The sequence below is a fragment of the Saimiri boliviensis genome, chromosome 11 (assembly GCF_048565385.1).
Source record: "Saimiri boliviensis isolate mSaiBol1 chromosome 11, mSaiBol1.pri, whole genome shotgun sequence".
In the NCBI taxonomy this organism is placed as follows: domain Eukaryota; kingdom Metazoa; phylum Chordata; class Mammalia; order Primates; family Cebidae; genus Saimiri; species Saimiri boliviensis.
In genome coordinates this window covers 10,306,944-10,319,285 of record NC_133459.1, presented here as the reverse complement: position 1 = coordinate 10,319,285, position 12,342 = coordinate 10,306,944, and positions in this window count along the sequence as shown.

The following is a 12,342-nucleotide window of genomic DNA, read 5'->3' as shown; positions in this document are numbered from 1 at the left end:
GCCATGTCATCCATGGCACAGTCAGTCCACCTCAAAGACCTTACCCCCACCCCACAGTGGCTCCTCCACTTCACCTGCATGCACCCTGCTTTTCCACAGTGATGCAAATTATAAAACATGTTTTACTTTTTGCTGCTAGGTGCCACCCCTTGCCCCTCCCCACTCACCTCCCAGGGACGTAGCTTCCTTGTGTTCACAGGGAATCAAACTACAATTTCCAGTCCTGCTCACTGGTCACCAAGCTTGCCAGGGACAGCTGGGGGTCCCTCTTCAGCACCCATTCCCTGGCTGCCTTTTCTCTCCTCTCCTGCCCGTCTCCCTGGAACTCAACAGGTCATAAATATGTAACGTATCAATCTCACTTCTCTGCAAGCAGCAGGAGATCTCACCACTGTGGCCATAGAGAAGGGCTGGTTGCTCCAGAAATCCCCGAGCACTCACAGTGGCCGAGGCGCTGTCAGGATCTGTGAGGGCTCCAAGCTCAAGGCAGAAATCAAGGCCACCAGAACCGGAGCCCCAACTCCACATGTCTATTTGCAGGCATAGGTGGAGCCCTCTAGATTCTCCAGAGAGTGGAAAGTTCAGAAGGGGGTTTCCTGGAAGCATGGCTGAATGGGGAACAAGTGAACATTCTTAGCAGGGCTACTGTGTTCTATCAGAACACACTTCTTGGAAGAGGAGGAATTCAAACTGCCGTTGAAATGAAGGCGGGGGCTGGGTGCAGTGGCTCATGCTTGTAATCCCAGCATTTTGTGAGGCTGAGGTGGGCAGATCACTTGAGGTCAGGAGTTTGAGACCACCCTGGCCAACATGGTGAAACCCCATCTCTACTAAAAATACAAAATTTAGCTTGGTGTGGTGGGGCGCACCTATAGTCCCAGCTACTCAAGAGGCTGAAGCAGGAGAATCGCTTGAACCTGGGAGGTGGAGGTTGCAGTGAGCTGAGAGCACACCATTGTACTACAGCCTGGGCGACAGAGTGAGACTCCGTCTCTAAAAAACAAAAAGAAATGAGGGTGGAGACAGTGAGGAAGTCTGGTTGGAAGCAGAGCAGAGAAGATGAGGTATTTTATTGGAAGTGAGAGGAGGTGGTAAGGAAGGGAAGAGAAACCCCAGTGGTGTCTGGCCCGCTGAGGAAAGAAATGGGAAGCAGCCAGGCGCAGTGGCTCACGCCTGTAATCCCAGCACTTTGGGAGGCCAAGGTGGGCAGATCACAAGGTCAGGAGTTTGTGACCAGCACAACCAACATGGTGAAACCCCGACTCTACTAAAAATACAAAAATTAGCCAGGCATGGTGATGCACACCTGTAATCCCAGCTACTCTAGAGGCTGAGGCAGGAGAATCACTTGAACCCAGGAGGAGGAGGTTACAGTAAGCTGAGATCACACCACTGCACCCCAGCCTGGGTGACAGAGCAAGAGTCCATCTCAAAAAAAAAAAAAAAAAAAAAAAAAAAGCCAGGTGCAGTGGTTCACACCTGTAATCCCAGCACTTTGGGAGGCTGTGGCGGACAGATCACAAGGTCAAGAGATCGAGATCATCCTGGCCAACATGGTGAAAACTCGTCTCTACTAAAAATACAAATATGAGGCATGGTGGCACATGCCGGTAGTCCCAGCTACTCTGGAAGCTGAGGCAGGAGAATCGCTTGAACGTGGGAGGGGAAGGTTGCAGTGAGCCGAGATCTTGTCCCTGCACTCCAGCATGGGCGACAGAGCAAGACTCCATCTCAAAAAAAAAAAAAAAAAAGGATATGAGAAGCCTGCAGAAGGGGCTGGCGGGGCACTCGGGCAGGGGCTGCCTGGCTGCTGGCAGCACATCAGAATCAAAGGCAAGGGGCTGGGAAGACACAACGCAAGGCCGAGGGGAAGGAGCCTCAGAGGCCAGCACAGCTGACTGAGGGGCCAGCCCCAACCCAGAGAATGGCTTCCTTCTCCAGAAAGCAGCAGCCAAGACCGGGTAACGAACGGCCATGCTAATTGGCCATTTTGTTTTTTATGTATTTTCATTAGCAAGATAAAATAACAACTAGTTATGTAACTGTCTCTCATTTAGGAAATAAATGCTCGTTAACCACCTGAGTGTTCTCGTTGCTGAAAGAGCCGCAGCTCCTGCAGGGGTACAGCCAGGCGAGCGGGCGGGGCAGCGGGGAGGGAGGGGAGGAGGTGCCCCCTCCAGAACTCACTCCCCGGGCCCACTCTGCTGCGCACAGGACTTCCGGCAGCGGGTGGCTGAGGGGAGTGGCACTCAACACCCCAGACATCCCAGGAAGTGTCACTTCTGAAAGAGCCAGGATGCTCTTCCTCCGCCAGAGACAGGGGCTTGGTCATTTGTCTCCTCGCCCAGCTGACACCTTGTTCCCAGTTCCCCTCCTGATGGTCATCTTGTGACAGCTGCTCTGGAAAGGGGGCAGCAGGAGGGAAGCTGGGTCTCCATGGTGACCCCATCCTCTTACCCTCCTGTCGCAAAGAGGGGGAAGGGCCGAGGAGGTCTGGTTGGCAGGGAAGTGGGGCAAGGGAGCCCGGTTACCCAGGCAACTCCCTCGGGGCCCTAGCCGAGGGCTCCACTCCCACAGGTGGGGGCTGGGGTTGTCATGGAGACTCCCTGGCAGCGCTGCCAAGGAGGAGGCCCGGTTCCCCTCCCAGCCCCAGGGGCACAGGCCACAGAAGGAATCAGGTGGATGAAAAGAGGGGGCATGGTGGCAGGAAGAAAGTTCCAGAAGATCGCCTGTGCTCCCCTTTCCTCTCCTCATGCACCCCACCCCCCCGCCATCCCGCCCTTGTTCTCCACCGGCCTGGAGAAAGTTGCTGGTGCCTAGCTCTCACCCTGTGCCATGTGGTCCTGTCTCTCCACCTCTTGGCCCTTCTTTCTTAGTGATGCTGATCATTTCAGGGAGACAGACTATCCAAGGGTCACCATGACGACCGACCAAGCCTCCGGTCTCCATGGTGATGAGCCCTCCACGTTATTTTTATTTATTTATTGGGGATTTTCAAAGGCTTTTCCACTCCCTTGCCCAGACCTGCCATCTGGGAGACTGGGGTAGGCCCATCATTCTCCCCTTAGCCTAGAGAAGGGGAGTAAGGTTGAGAATGTTGTATGACAGCTGAAATGTGCCTGAAAGGCAGCCAATAAATATCTCCTTGAAGCTGCAGAGGAAGAGGCCTTTCTTGGCTTTCCCCCAGCCTGCCAGATGCCTGGGGAGGCTCTTACTAGCCACTTAGCAGCCACCATCCTCAGACACGTTCTAAGTACAGCTTCAGGGTATGGATGCATGGATTCAGGCATATCCTGCTTCACTCGGAAGAATAACTGATGGAACTTACAGAAACAGGCAGAACCCAACAGAATAAAAACAGATGGATGAGAATCTTGGAGCAAAGGGAAACTAAGATAATGTCAGGGTAAAGGGACAACACAAACATGCATACTATAAGGTACTAACAGTAAATGAGAGGCGCCACAAATTAACTCTGAGCTTCCTGATGGCCATAGCAAAGAAGGAAACAAGATTTATAGAGACCAAAAGAGCAAACAAACAAACAGAAAAGACGATTCAGGAGACATGAGGGATAAATAACATGAGGTTACGTTCCCAGGACATCTGAAGTCGTCCCCATTGCTATATGATCCCATACCTTCAATTTGTTTTGCTTATCGGCTCTGTCTTGTTAGTTTTCTGTTTCTCCAATAAAACCTGTTCCTATAAATTACCCATAATTTATTCCAAACTACTACATGATGGAAGCCCAATGGGACCCACCTGGCAGACTAAACAGATACCTGGAAGGGACCCATCTTGCATGGCAAATTATCACTATCTAAAACCATATCCACTGTGTCTGACCGGGCGTGGTGGCTCACACCTGTAATCCCAGCACTTTGGGAGGCCAAAGTGGGCAGATCACCTGAGGTGAGGAGTTCGAGACCAGCCTGGCCAACATGATGAAACCCCGTCTCTACTCAAAATCCAAAATTAGCTGTGCATGGTGGCAGATGCTTGTAATCCCAGCTAGCTACTCGGGAGGCTGGGGCAGGAGAATCACTTGAACCTGGCAGGTGGAGGTTGCAGCGTCATTGCACTCCAGGCTAGGTGACACAGCGAGACTCCCCCTCAAAAATAAAATAAAAGGAATCATATCCACTGGGATATTTTTGGTTGCAACTAACAGCAGACCAGACTCAAAATGGCTTTCCTAAATAGGAGATTTCTCATTTCACAGAACAAGGCATTCTGAGGTTGGGGGAGCTCCGGCTGGCAATCCGAGCCACCCAGGCGTCATGTGGAGCCTAGGGGCCTTCCCCTTTGAGTCGCGCCAGCCTTGGGGTGTCGGCTTCCTCAGTGCACTGGCCGAGTTTCCTGCCATTGCATGTGGCTGTGTGTCCAGTGGGGGAAGCGGATTCATCCTCTGCCTAACATTTTAAGAAAACCATTCGTGACCGGGTGCGATGGCTCATGCCTATAATCCCAGCACTGTGGGAAGCCAAGGTGGGCAGATCACCTGAGATCAGGAGTTCGAGACCAGCCTGACCAACATGGAAAAACCCTGTCTCTACTAAAAATACAGAAATTAGCTGGGCATGGTGGCACATGCCTGTAATCCCAGCTACTCAAAGAGGCTGAGGTAAGAAAATCACTTGAACCAAGGAGGTGGAGGTTGCAGTGCGCCTGGGCACTCCATTGCACTCCAGCCTGGGCAACAAGAGCAAAACTCCATCTCAAAAAAGAAAGAAAGAAAGAAAGAAAACCATTCCCAAGCCAGCACACTGGCACACACCTGTAATCCCAGCATTGGAGGAATCTGAGGTGGGTGGATCACTTAAGGTCGGGAATTCGAGACCAGCCCAGCCAACATGGTGAAACCCAGTATCTATTAAAAATACAAAATATTAGTGGGTGTGGTGGCACATGCCTGAAACTCCAGCTACTCAGGAGGCTAAGGCATGAGAATCCCTTGAATCCGGGAGGCAGAGGTTGCAGTCAGCCGAGATTGTGTCACTTCACTCCAGCCTGGGCGACAGAGCCAGACTCTGTCTCAAGAAAAAAAGAAAAGAAAACCATTCCCAGAAGTCGCCCCCACAGACATCCCATCCTGTGTCCTTGGCCACATCTGAGTCACCTGCTCCCAGCTAATGCAATCCAGGGCAAATTGAGTGTAACCAGTCAGACCATTGGTACTCACGCCGAGTTCTGTGGAGAGAAGAGCTGGGAACAAACAGAGGCTCCGCCCACTGAGGAAGGACGGGGTGGGTTTCAGGTAGATGTTGTAAGTGAGGCTCCCCAGAAGCAAACCCTGCGATGAGGATTTGTGTGCTAGTGATTCAAGGAGGTGCTTCCAGAAGAAACTGCTAAGGGGGTGGGACAGAGAAGGGAGGAAGCTAAGCAGGAGGACAACTTCGAGCAAAGCCCCAGCCTTAGGCTGGCCCTATGGGGGGCGCTGGAGTAGAAGTGACATGATAGCGGAAGTCCCAACTCAAGGCAAGGGAGCAGGACTTCCATTCTCCAACACTCAGCAGTCCCGGGCTAAGGGCTGCCTCTGGGGAAACATGAAGTCACAGCACACTTCTGGTTCTGTGGGGCACACCTGCTCTCATAGCCGGGGGCGGTCCTTTAAAGAGACTCACGGGTGCAGGCCAGCTCTTAGAAACAAAGTACACAGGCCCAGGCGGATGGCTCATGCCTGTGTTACCAACACTTTGGGAGGCGGTGAGACAGGCAGATCACCTTAGGTCAGGAGTTCGAGACCAGCCTGGCCAATATGGTGAAACCTCTCTCTTTACTGAAAATACAAAAATTAACTAGGCGTGGTGGTACATGCCTATAATCCCCGCTACCCGGGAGACAGAGGTTGCGGTGAGCCAGGATCGCGCCATTGCACGCCAGCCCGAGCAATACAGTGAGACTCAGTCTCAAAGAAAAGAAAAAAAAGCACACAGAAGCTGAGGGACAAACACTCAGAAGTAAGCAAAGGGATCCCAGGGGCATTTGGTCAACCAACCGTGTCGACCACAAAATTGACCTGTTCGCCCACTGCCAGGCAAGCAGTGTGCGGAGAGAGGCTGGTCCGTCCTGCTCATCTGCTGTGCCCTCAGCCGCCGTGCAACGCCTGCACGTGGAATCGTGTGTTGGATGAGGGCTGGGTCTCAGCGGGAGCTGGGGATGGGGCTTGAGACCTCACCCGCAGGTGAGGTCTCTAGCTGAGCATGCTCAGGACACCTTCCAGCCCCAAGCCCCTCTTACCAGGAGGTGGGCCACCCGCAGCCCACACTGGAGTTCTCCAGGGGAATTGCTATGTTCATAAAGCTGGGGCTGCCCCCCGGGGAGCTCCCAGCCAGACCGACCAGGCTGAACCCTGATTCAGAAGCACAGTTGGCAGGGGTCAACCTCAGGATCTGAATGTCCCTGCGAGAAGCAACTTGGCGTTGTTATTCTAAAAACAAGTGTAAATGAATTCATAGCAAATCATGCCGGTGACTCACCTTCCAAAGGCTTCTACAGCCATAACCTCATGCATTTCTCACAACCACCCTACGAGTGACGCACTGCTGTCTCGCCTTCATCACCCCCAAGTGAAGGAGGAAGAAACTGAGGCTTGAAGACATGAATTAACTTGCCTGTGACCAAAGAGCCCCAAGGGACCAAGCCCCTGGAGGTGATCCCACACCAGCCTTCCTCCTGGGAGTTCCAGGCCTCTTTCCCGGAGCCGGAGCGGAGCCCCAGGGTCCTCCTTGTCTGTGCATCTGTCTTTTCCATCCGCCCCTTGCACTAGAACCTCAAGAAAAAAGACTGGGTCCCTTTTATTGTTGCCTTCCAAGGTGACACCACACCTGTGAGATAAGCATCAGGGGCGGTCACACATGTTCCTTTTTCTCTCCCTCCAGGACATAAGGTCGGGTGGCACTTTCCTGCCCATTTGAAGTTAGGTGTGGCCATGAGACTTGCTTTGGCTCATGAAATGGAAATAGAAGCGACACGTGTCCTTTCTGAGTGTGTATGCTCTAAGGGGATATGCCTGGCTGGGCGTCGTGGCTCACACCTGTAATCCTAGCACTTTGGGAGGCCGAGGCGGGTGGACCAAGAGGTCAGAGATCGAGCCCAGCCTGGCCAACATGGTAAAACCCCATCGCTACTAAAAATACATAAAGTAGCTGGGCATGGTGTTGCACCCCTGTAGTCCCAGCTACTCAGGAGGCAGAGGCAGGAAAATAGCTTGAACCCAGGAGGCGGAGGAGGTTGCAGTGAGCCAAGATTACTCCACTGCACACTGCATTCCAGCCTGGCGACAGAGCAAGACTCTGTCAAAAAAAAAAAAGGACATGCGTGTGGCAGCAACCATCAAGATAGTGACTGCTCCACCATCTGCTTCCCAGAATGAGGGTGATCTAGACTACGCTGACGAGTGGCCTGGGAAATATACCTGGTGCTCTTACACCTCTGCAATTAGGGGATGCTTGCTACTGCAGCGAAAGATGCCATATCCCATATACTAGTAGATAACAAATGTTTATAGAGGCCGGGTGCAGTGGCTCACACCTGTAATTCCAGCACATTGGGAGGTCAAGGCAGGAGACCACAGGAGGCCCAAGAGTTCAAGACCAGACTTACCAACATGGTGACATCTTGTCTTTACAAAAAATACAAAAAATTAGCGGAGGATGGTGGTGCCTGTAATCCCAGCTACTTGGGAGGCAGAGGCACGAGAATCATTGAACCCAAGAGGCAGAGGTTGCAGTGAACTGAGATCACCCCACTGCACTCCAACCTGGGTGACAGAGTGAGACTCTGTCAAAATGTAGAAAGAAGAAAGAAAAAGAAAGCAAGAGAGAGAGAGAAAGAGAGAAAGAAAGAAAGAAAGAAAGAAAGAAAGAAAGAAGAAGGAGGGAGGAAGGGAGGGGTTACCTGATGTAAACAAGGATCTGTGGTTTCCTCTGAATATGACAGAGGAAGGGATAGATACTCCAGGACCACTAAGCAGAATTTCCAGAAGCACATTATCAGCTCAGATTCCTACCCCTACCCTCTTGCCCACACTCCGGGATTCTGAGGTCCGGAAGTTGCCAAGGGAAACCTGGATCTCCCAGGCCCGGGATTACTTCCCCAGCTACCCACAGGGCAGCCCAAAGTCAGGGAGTCGAGAGGCTATTTCCCCCTCCAATGGAAGACTTCTTTCAGCCGAATGAATAATTCATTGTAAATGACTTTGAGATGAGTAGAGTCTCCATGTTGCCACCCGATTATATGTACCATAAAAAGCAATGACGGTAATTTATCTCCTCTCTATCGCGGGGTGGGGAGGAAGCACTCGGAGCCTGGCGTGGGGTTATGAATCATTCCTCTTAGCAGTTAAGCTGCAAGCTGCTGACGCTTTTACTGATTTGGCATTAAATAATTCCAGCTTTGGTCTGGAAGCAGAGAGGGGGTCCGGTTTTCCTTCCGGAGGGAGAGCCGGGGGGGAGTGAGAGACAGAGGATGAGGGGCTCTCAGTAAAGCGGGGAGGAGGGCTGTGATGAGGAGAGGAAGTGGCGTGCACTTGGGCCTCATTAGTTCGCCCTGAGGTTGTCTTTTCTCTCGGGGACTGAGCCTGTGTCCTGAGCTGCAAGTGACAAACGTCACATCTGGGCAGTATCAGCTGCACGGGCTGCTGAGGGAGACTTGCCGTGGGGACCAGCTGCCCTGAGGACGCTCCCAGCCCTTCCAACCCACAGGCAGGAGCTCCTTCCCGGCCTTCAGATGAACCCAGGTGCCTGCACTGGGGGGAATCCGAAGACCACCACCACCACTGCTTTCTCCTCTCGTGCAGATGTAAAATCAGCTCCCAGTTCGCAGACAGACAAACTGAGGTTCACCGTGGGGCAAGAAATCAAAGCTACAAAGAGAAAGAGTACAACTCACATCCTCCAAAACCCAGACCCGAACTTTCTCCCCAAACACATACTGCCTTTTCTCTTCTTTCTTTCTTTCTTTCTTTTTTTTTTTTTTTTTTTTTTAGAGACAGAGTCTTGTTCTGCTGCCCAGGCTGGAGTGCAATGGTGCCATCTCGGCTCATTGCAACCTCCACCTCCCAGGTTCAAGCGATTCTCCTGCCTCAGCCTCCTGAGTAGCTGAGATTACAGGCCTGTGCCACCACACCTGGCTAATTTTGTATTTTTAGTAGAGACGGGGCGTCGCAATGTTGGCCAGGCTGTTCTCGATCTCCTGGCCTCAGGTGATCTATCTACCTCAGCCTCCCTAAGTGCTGGGATTACAGTCACGAGCCACCGCACCCAGCCATATATTGCCTTTTCTATTATAGACAAGGATAGAAGTAACCCCAGAGAACTCAAGTTGTCCATACAAGGTACGTATCTTTGAATATATATATATATATATGTGTATATATATGTATATATATATGTGTATATATATATGTGTATATATATGTATATATATATATATGTGTATATATATATATGTGTGTGTGTGTATATATATATATATATATATATATCTTTGTTTTACACTTTAGGGGTGTGATGAGGTTCAAGTCTAAACTTTACTCCCCCAGCTCTGCATTCATGCCCTACCCTGGTCAGCAACGATGCAAACTTTTATATATTTCCAGAGCTTACCCTAGACCACCCTTGTTTGAGTCAGAGCCTTTAAGCAAAGGGTCTCGATGGCTGAGTGTTCTAAAAACACTCCAATAGCAGCTTTATTTGTAATAATCAAAACTGGAAATGACCCAGTTACCCTTCAACGAGTTAAACTGTGTTACACCCATACCATAGAATACTACCCAGCAATAAAAGGAATGAACTATTGATTTACATTGCAATTAGGATGAATTTTAAGGGATGCTGAGTGAAAAAAAAAAAAAAAAAGCCAATCCTGAAAGGTTACATGCTGTATGACTCCATTTATAGAACATTCTGAAAATGATAAAATTCTAGAGAGAACAGATGAGTGGTTGCCAAAGGTCAGGGATGGGGTTGAGGTGAAGATGGGAGGAGGACTAGGCGGATGTGGTTATAATAGGGTCGCATAAGAGACCCTCGCGCCAATGGGACTGCTCTGTATCCGACACGTGATCAAAATGCATAAACCCACAAATTAGCATCATGGGAAACTGCTGACATCTGAACAAGATCAGAGGATTTTAGATACATAGACAGATACATAGAGATGATAGATAGATAGATAGATAGATAGATAGATAGATAGATAGATAGCATCACTCTGTTGCCCAAGCTGGAATGCAGTGGCACGATCTTGGCTCACTGCAGAATTGACCTCCCAGGCTCAAGCAATCCTCCCACTTTAGCCTCCCGAGTATCGGCTACAGGCACTGCCACCACACCTGGCTCATTTTTGTATTTTTTGGAGAGATAGGGTTTCACTATGTTGCCCAGGCTTGTCTAGAACTCCTGGCCTCAGGCAATCTGCCCACTTTGGCCTCCCAAAGTGCTGGAACTATAGGCATAAGCCACCACTCACAGCCCAGCGGATTAATGTCTGCTCACTGCCATAATATTATACTATAGTTTTGCACGGTGTTAACATTGGGAAAAGCTGGGTAAAGGGTACATGAGATCTCTCTCTATTATTTTCTTTCTTTTTCTTTTTTTTTTTTTTTTTTTTGAGATGGAGTCTCACTCTGTTGCCCTGGCTGGAGTACAATGGTGCAATCTCAGCTCACTGCAGTCTCCGTCTCCCAGGTTCACACGATTCTCCTGCCTCGGCCTCCCGAGTAGCTGCGATTACAGGTGCGTGCTACCACACCTAGCTAATTTTTTTGTATCTTTAGCAGAGACGAGGTTTCATCATGTTGGCCAGGCTAGTCTGGAACTCCTGACCTTCATAATCTGCCCGCCTTGGCCTCCCAAAGTGCTAGGATTACAGGCGTGAGCCACCACATCCAGCCTCTCTGTATTATTTTCTACAATTGTATGTGAATCTATAATTATCTCAAAACAAAGTTGAATTCAAAACCGTTTTTCAAAAAGCTCCCCTAGTGATTCAACCAGGGGTAAGAACATTCATCATACTTAGTTTTTGCATTTTACTCAACTTGTACTTCATACGAATAATTCAACGTTCAATCAATGTATACTCCACACACTTCCCCTCTCAGCAGTCACAGAGAAAATGCGCTCCCCTTGAGGATGGAGATGACCTTGCCCTGTCCAGTGCCAGCCAGACAATAGGCAATGCCTTAATTGGAAAACAGTGGGCCGGGCGCAGGGGCTCACACCTGTAATCCCAGCAGTTTGGGAGGCTGATGCAGGCAGATCCCTTGAGGTCAAGAGTTAGAGACCAACCTGGCCAACATGGTGAAACCCCATCTCCACTAAAAATACAAAAATTAGGCTGGGCACGGTGGCTCACACCTGTAATCCCAGCACTTTGGGAAGCCGAGGCGGGTGAATCACCTGAAGTCAGGAGTTTGAGACCAGCCTGACCAAAATGAAGAAACCCATCTCAAAAAAAAAAAAAGAAAGAAAAAAAAAATACAAAAATTAGCTAGGCGTGGTGGCTGTAATCCCAGCTACCCAGAAGCTGAGGCGCAAGAATTGCTTGAACCTGGGAGGCGGAGGTTGCAGTGAGCTATGGCATCACCTTCCTCCAGCCTGGGTGACAGAGTGAGACTTGTCTCAAAAAGAAAGAAAAGAAAAGGGAAGGCGAGGGGAGGGGAGGAAGAGAGGAAGGAAGGGAGGAAGAAAGCAGCGGAAAGAGGAAAACCGGACAGACCCAGGCTCTCCTACCGATCAAGCTCTGCAGCTTCGGACAAATTATTTAACCTCACTAAACGTCTCTGCAAAGTGGTATTTTAATTGCACTCGCCTTAAAGGTGGTTGTAGGGACTGGAGATGATGGAGGGGAGAACACTGACACATGGAAGTAGCTCAGAGGAAGAAGCGTTTGTCAAATGTCGGGTGAGTGGTGAAGAACTGGGCACACAGGTCTTCAAGTTCCATCCCAGGCTTCCCCTCCGCATGGGCACAACTGCTCACCTGGCAGGGCTTCACCTCCCCTGAACCCCAAACTTGGAAGCCGTTTGTGTAGTGCAGCATTCAGGGGAACAAGGCTGATTGGAGGCTTTCTCTGTCCCTTTAGGACCTGCTGTGTGTCTAAAGGGGTGACACGGGAGAACTTCATAAAACCATTTCCCCTCCTGAATCAGACTCTGGCATACTCCACGTCAACCGGCCCAGTGGTGAGGTTGAAACTGAACTGAACAAAGAAATGTGTGATGTTTCCCCAGCTCATGAGTAACCTAACACAAGGGTTTTCTCTGTACCTATCGGAGCCTTCCTACAGAGTCTACAGTGTAAACAACCCCAGCGGCCCAGCCCTGCGTGT